Source organism: Herpailurus yagouaroundi, unplaced genomic scaffold (assembly GCF_014898765.1).
Source record: "Herpailurus yagouaroundi ecotype Mexico unplaced genomic scaffold, PumYag 182, whole genome shotgun sequence".
Classification (NCBI taxonomy): domain Eukaryota; kingdom Metazoa; phylum Chordata; class Mammalia; order Carnivora; family Felidae; genus Herpailurus; species Herpailurus yagouaroundi.
In genome coordinates this window covers 37,297,071-37,305,078 of record NW_024412413.1, presented here as the reverse complement: position 1 = coordinate 37,305,078, position 8,008 = coordinate 37,297,071, and positions in this window count along the sequence as shown.

Genomic DNA, 8,008 nt, shown 5'->3' with positions numbered 1-8,008 from the left:
CAGTAATTTATATGAGTATCCTCTGTATCATTTAACTATGGCCATAATAACTCTATACTAAAAAAAGAAACAGGGAAAACTAAATCTCAGCAGCATACAGTAAAATTTTATTTAGCTCCAAAGTTGGTAGGTTGGTTAGAGTTTGCCTATTCTAGTCTAGGCTTCACCGAATGCCTCTACTAATCTTAACGGGGCTCATTCATTTTAAAGGATGGGTGTCAATGGTTCTGTGGTCAACTTGGCTCAGTTTGGCTCTACTCCATGATCTGTCATCTTCCTCCTAGGACCAGAGAGCTGCCATTGCATATTCATGTTCTTCCCATGGCAGTAGTTGGGGCATATATACTTTTCATGTTTCTGTTTGCATTATATCAGCAAATATCTGGCCAGACCAAGTCACCTAAGAACCTAGAGCCAAGAGATCAGGAAGGACAGTCTTCTTACAGTGGAAGGGCACTGCAAAGTGACATGGTAAAGGGTATGGATATATAATCCTATTACTGAAGAGTTGGAACAATAATCCAGTTAGCCACATTATCCCTAGCCAAAGTTTCTCTATCTGAACATATGCTTCAATGGAATGCAATCGTGTGTATTCAAAATATCATGTCAAAATCTAAAAAGCTTTATAATAAATATATATGCATTTTCCAACAAAAATAGTTTAGTTGCCTGTGAGTCTAAGAAAATATAAGATCAACTTGTTATCATCGTTCAGATTTTCTTCAAACAGGATCAAATTGTGTACTTCTGTCATTTAAATGTATTGTGTATTATGGCTACAACCCACCCCTTATTAACTTAAAAATGTCTTCAAAAAATGGTACATGTTTTCAAATAAGGTAATTGAATTCAGAGACCTAGAAAGGCTCATGCATTAGAAGTTGGAAGTTGTAAACCATATAGATAGAGTAAAGCACATAAAGGTTGTAAACCTGGACATGAGTAAGAAAATAAACAAATATGGTGGACATGGCATTTGATTCTAGAAAGCTTTACCATGTTACCAAACTACAATTTAATCTTTTTGCACTAACTAAAGAATCTTTTCTGTAATGGATTATTGGCCATCAAGTATCACATGCATACTACAAAATATGTTGTACATATTTAAAAATCTGAGGAAAGAGGAAATCAAGAAAGAAGTTGATTTGGTGCAGGAACTGGGTTTCAATAAATATTGGATGCATCAATGACCTGAGAAAAATATGCAAATCTATATAAGATAATGGGTGAAATGCCTTCCACAGATAGTGAGGTGGAAACAATTTTTCCCAAAAAATTACACTAAAAAGCAAATTTCCATGCTTATCATTGAGGCACTCAGTCAATTTAATTTTCACTGTCAATCTAAAGATCCAGGGATACTTGACATCAAATATTAAAGGAAAAAGAAAATATTAGAAAGACAAAGTCATTTAAATTGCAATGAGAATGAGTGTGACATAAGCTGAAAGCTTATTTTCAAAAATGCAATTACAAAAAAAAAAATCTTGGTTTATCAGGCCCAGTATTAAGCAGGGAAAGGATCTCAAGAAGACTTTTTCTGTTGTTCATTGCATTGCTTTGACTAAGGCTTCAGACGATAGGTGATGCATAGTCATTTTCTTAAAGAATCTTGGGACCCAAGAAGAAAAGACTATCTACCAGATCTTTGAATTTGTCACAAATGGAATTTGGACATTTACTCTTTTACTTGTTCCTTCACTGGCTCATTCTCGCCCATCCCTCAAACATCAATGATGACTACCACATTCATCTCCACCTTCTCACCACTAAATCCTACCTCCCTTCAACTGATAAGTAGCTTTCATTTTAAAAGTTTTTACATTTTTTTATTTTTCCAAATGTATTTGGCTTCATTATGAAATTTTAAAATATCATGCCATTAATTGTTTGCATCATATTATGTTACATGTCCCTTGCATTGAAAAATGATAATGTAATTTGTATCTAATAAAATACACAGTATCATTGTGTTTTTCCTCAAAATATGCCTACAAATGAGTTCGTTAAGTGTTACAATATTAGTCAACTAGACTTTTAAGTGATTTATAATATCCTTAAACTCCTAATAGATTTTTATATATTCATTTGAGTTGTTTTAATAAACTTTGGCAAAGTTTGAGGGGACTTTTGTATGGGCTGAGAAATCATTGAATTTTTTTAAATGATGAACATCAAGGTTCCTACTATGTTAAAAATTTTATATTAAACAAGTTTACAGAAATGGGCTAAGTTTCAGTAATGAGAGATGCCTATATTGTGTGCATGTGTGTGTGCATGTGTGTGTACTTGATCATGTAAGTCACTATCAGAAAAGATTGGAAGCCTCTAGAGAACTCTTTTACTCCAAACTATAGAAGTGTTAATTTAGGTCTCTAAAAATAGGGGGTAGGGGACAATCCACACTGAATTCCATGACCTCATAACTATATTTAATCCAAAAGTTACAAATGCTTTTCCTCAGATGAAGGGAAAAGACAAGAAAAAATATAATAAGCATTTACTGGATACTTTTCAAATATTGTAGTTAGTCGTCACAGCTGCTCTACCATTAATTCAGCATTGAAGGCAGTGGAATAGCCAGCAAGAACCAGGAGATCTCATTAGCCAGGACTCACTTAAATGAGGAATTTTGGTTATATACCATATGAGGTTATAAATGGAACCATGTTTTTGTATGTAGTTTCTTGCATTTTTTATGCTTCAGAGAGTCCATTTATAAACAGAGAAAAAAGCTCCCAATATTATTTATTTAAAAGTAAATGTTTAAGGATGCCTGGGTGGCTCACTTGTTTGAGTGTCCAACTCTTGCTTTTGGTTCAGGTCATGATCCCAGGGTTGTGCGCTGAGCTTGGAACCTGCTTAAAATTCCCTCTTTCTCTCTCGCTCTCTCTCTCTCTCTCTCTCTCTCTCCCTCTGCCCCTTTCCCCCACTCACACGTTCTATCTCTCTACAAAATAAATACATAAAAGTAGATGTTTAAAATACACCACAGGTTTTATAATTCTACTATATAAAATTGGGCTTCTTTGTTCATTTTATAATGGAATTCTCAGAAAGTGTAACTTAGTCTGGTCTCTGTTACCTGATGACATCTCTTGCATGGGAATTGTTATCACCCAATGTTACATGGAAGGAAGATGAGATGAAAGAAGTAATATAGCTCTTAAGCAAGAGATGCATGATTCAAAAGCAGAGAATCCATACATCTCTCACTACGAAGCATTTAAATCAACTTTAAGCATGCTTGACTTTTTGATAATCTTACAAATTTTGATATTTGGAAAACATTTTTTTCATTATTGTAGCTACACTTTGCAGGTGTAAATAATCAATGATAAAATTGTTGTGTTGAAACACTGTTTTTTGTAGAGTAAAAGAGCAATACATTCAAATGATATTCTTTTGTTTAACATAAGGATAACAATGATATGTATTGATAATTTATTTTTAGATCCAATAATAATCTTAGGTCTATTATTTATTTCAAAATGAAAAGATAACAAAGCTTTTGTTCATCAGACTCAAGGAACAGTGGAACATAAGCTTGTCTTCAGTATATCTTTCATATAAGTTTAAAACCATATTTTCACTAAAAATGTTGTTAATCTATACACATATTTAGTTTTCCTCCCATGTTCTTAGGCACTTGATGACACATAAATATAATAGAAACACTTTTGAGCTATTTTTCTGAAGTGCCTCCATGAGGCCAGAAGCTTCTGAGGCCTCTAAATTGTATAACTTTACAGAAGAATACAATTGTACAATATTCATAACAAAATTGCACTCGTAACTAACTTTGATCAGTAGTCACATTATTTTTGTGGATATGTCTTAAAAAAGCAATAAAGATGATTAATATCTATCAATATTCCCTCAAATACAGTCCCTCAGGGACCAAACTCAGGCAATCTACTCAGCTACCATCTGCTGCACAAGGTTACTCTGTCCCTACTTGCAAATGATTCCAATTCTTCCATTAGCCTGAGACAGGACATTGTAGGTATCTAGAGTAAATACAGTGTTCTTACCAGGACTGGATTCTTTTAAATTCTTTAGAGAATAGAGACAACATGCTCAGGATATAAAGTAGGAATTCTCTGCCTTCATTCATTATTTCAGAATTTGTATGGTAGTTTCTTGGAGCTTATTTATACTTTGTAGACCTCATGATCATACAGAAAAAAAGGTCTTCAGTATTTTTTTATGTCTATTTATTTTTGAGAAAGAGAGAGCATGAGTGAGGGAGGGGCAGAGAAAGAGGGAGACAGAGGCTTCAAAGCGACTCCATGCTGACAGACAAAGAACCTAACTTGGGGCTCAAACTCATGGAACCACCAGATCATGGCCTGAACCGAAGTCAGACACTTAACCGACTGAGCCATTCATGTGTCCCAGGTCTTTAATATTTTTTAAGCGGATGTTGTTTAAGGAAAGATGTTGTTTAAAGATACAAACTTGCAAGTGGTAGATAAATAAATCCTGGAGATCTAATGTATGGTGTAGTGAATATAGAAAACAATATTGTATTATAACCATCAAACTTGCTAAGAGACTAGATCTTAATTATCCCACCACAAAAAAGAAATGATAATTACATGACGTGACAGAGATACTAACCCTCCCTGCAATGGCAATTGTACCACAATATATAAATGGATCAAATCAATATGTTGTGCACCTTAAATGTACGTGATATTATATGCCCAATATATTTCAATAAAAAAAAGTTTTAAACTGGTTCAAGCAGGATTAAACTGGTTCAAACATCAACAAGTACATTTTTTTTCTCTCTCTCTGGCTATGAGCAGAAGTAAACTAAAACAACAAAAATGCTATGAATAAAAATTTCAAACGTATTAAAATGTTCACATTCCCCAAGATAATTTCATTCAGAGCATTATAATTTGTATTTGACCATTTACCTCTGAGAATTTCTACCTATAGTCTATTAACCTTATAATCAACTTGCCAAAAGCTGAAAGCAATGTTTGCTCTACTGGCAATCTTTTCATCTCTAATAGGTCCCTAATAAATTATTTTCTGTAATTGAAAACATTATCTAAATACACCCAAGACCCAAGCTTGTATAAAGGAGGAAAATTTTGCTGTAAGAAATTTATATTATCGTTGATCCCTAATTTTTAAAAAGTAGTTTTTAAATCATTATTTCCTTTAAGACTACTTTTCAAGGACAAAGAAAGGTAAGTCCCATTCCTAGCTGAAAAATAACTATATAAAAGCCAGTTAGAAATATATATTTGTTTCTTCTTTTTCATGAAAAGCTTCTCAGAGTTGAGCCTTCACACCATTCAGAAAGTTATATCCTCTTCACTCAAGGAGAAATAGCTTTAAATGTAGTACTTGGACTATCCCACTAGCTCATGTTATATATGGAAACTAGGTATACTGTGTTGTTTGTCTTGCTGAATAAAGCTATGTAAAATCAGACAAATGGCAGATGGCTATGCATGGGCTTTAATGGTTTTTAGAGTCACTGGACTCTTTTCTTTAGCACCAAAGCAGAAACAAACAAAGAAAAAACAAAAACACTTGTGTTCACAGGCTGGCTACTGGTAAAGACTATCATCTCCTATCTCATCACCAGTATTTAAGAAAACCAATCTGGATTGGAATTTGATTCTTCTCATTTTTCACAGTGGATGACATTTCTCTTGTTTTCATGAACATAATAATAAGAGAACATTCTTCACTGAAGAATATACTAACTCAAGAAAAATGTAAATGTAGTAGCATACCCTATGATACACTGAGGTTATTCATATCTGAGAAGAGATCCTGCTGTTAGCCTCAAAACCTTGATCAGAGCTGTACATAATTAGCTTCCAGCACTTAATTAGCATTCAATGAATGTTAGTGGAATTGGAAATGAGCTACTAGAACTCATCATGTTTTGTGGGTTTTTAACATGATGAAGATGATATAGGAAAAAGGCTAGGATTTAGAGTCAGAATATCTAAGTTTGGAGGCCAGCTCTGATATTTACAAGTTTGGTGTCAGAAAAGTCACACAACCTCACAAAGTCTCAATTTTTCTCACATATAAAATGAGAATAAAGATGATTTTCCAAGAGAATTATTGGGAATATCAAAAACATAAAGAATATGAAAGCATTTTATAAAATGAAATATCCAAATACTCTTAAATGAAGGTAGAATATAAATAAAACAACAAAAACAAATTTAACCCACCAGTATTATGCAAAAATTCTAATTAGTGTTACAGTACCATTGGTGTTTGCCTTTTCTTGTATCCTGGAATAAGAATTTCTTCAAATAACAGTAGCTAGGATTAAATAACTGAGTAATATTGACACCACAAGAGTGCACTGCAATTAAACAACATAGAAACATTCACAGATTAATCACTTGTCCTCTCATTGCAATTAGTTCATTTATTCCCTCTTTTCTTCAGTGGCAATTTTTCTGTGTAATCTACTTTCATTCTTAAGGCATTAGTGTATAACAAGACAAAAGATTTCTGTTCATTAGAGGATATGTAGTGAGTTAAGATGAAATCATGTTTTGATTATGCCTAATTTTAGTTTAATTTTCATCTTGTACATTTTACCTATAGGGATAACAGAAAAATCTGAGAAAACAATGTTAATGCAACAATTTGGAGAGAATCAAAATTAGGTAGCAATGAGGAAAAGAGTAATAAGTAAGATAAAGAGATTTCTGGGGCATATGGGTGGCTCAGTTGGTTAAGCATATCCAACTCTTGGTTTCAGCTCAGGTCATGATCTCACTATTTGTGAGATTGAGCCCTGTGTTGGACTCTGTGCGGACAACATGGAGCCTGCTTGGGATTCTCTCTCTCCCTCTCTTTCTCTCTCTCTCAAAATAAATAAAAAAAGATTTTAAAAATGGATTTCTGAGAAGTACTAATATATTACAGCAGCAAGAACATAAAATTGACATGAAATACATGCATTTAAAAATATTACAACACATTCTACATTGTCAAGTAAGGATTAATATAAGTAGCTAATTAGGTTTGAAGTAGCCAAACCCACTGTGTATAATTTAAGACTGCTGTTTTCCCGAAAATCTATAGCTAAGTAAATATTGTTTGTAAATAAAGCCAAGAATAGATCAAGTTGTAGCTTGTACTCTTCAAACAGCCTTTAATGTTGATCACCTCTGAGGGCCCCTTTAACATTTGATGTGTCACTTAGAAATTATTTTTAAATACTGTTTATAAAATAATTCATTTCTACTCTATAACTTATCAGGAAATAACTCCTGTAATTATAGTCACCTTTGCATTTATTATGCTTTAATACTTTCTTCAAAATGCTCTAGCTTCAGATTGCATGTTGCTGGGGTACACTGTTTTCAGTTGGCTGCACTCCTGAATCTCTACATTCCCTTAGTCACAAAGTCCTGACGGTTCCACCTCAGTATCTTTCTGTTTGTCCGCTGACCTGAGAAGTCTGCTTCTAATCTTATCACTTTCACCAACTCAATGCATCCTCCAAAGTGCAGCTAGAGTAAAATAATTCTTCCACAACCCAATTCTGAGTATAACACTACACTCTGAAGTCTCCTGGCTATCATTCACTGACTCCAAGACAGTCCAGACTTTCCAAAAACTGTACAACCATTCCCCTGCATACAACTGAGCCCTTTTTCTCTCTCCATTACCAAGCATACACTCTCAAGTCCCACCCATACCTACACATATGTTCTATTCTTCAGTAATTCTCCATGCTCTTCCTAATCTCAAGTTTAAACATATACTTTTTTCCATTTGTTCAACCTGCCCTTCCCCTATTTTGTCTAGTTAATCCTCATCCATCAGCTCTCAGTTTAGGTGTTACATTCTTCAGAAATACTAAGAATCAGTATAGGTTTCCTGCCTGTATGCCCTTTTGTATCCCCCCTTATTTACCATGGTATCCTCAGTATAGCAGAGAGATAGTAAAATTGGCAGTTAACAGACACTGAATAAATAAACAATAAAGAAGATTACT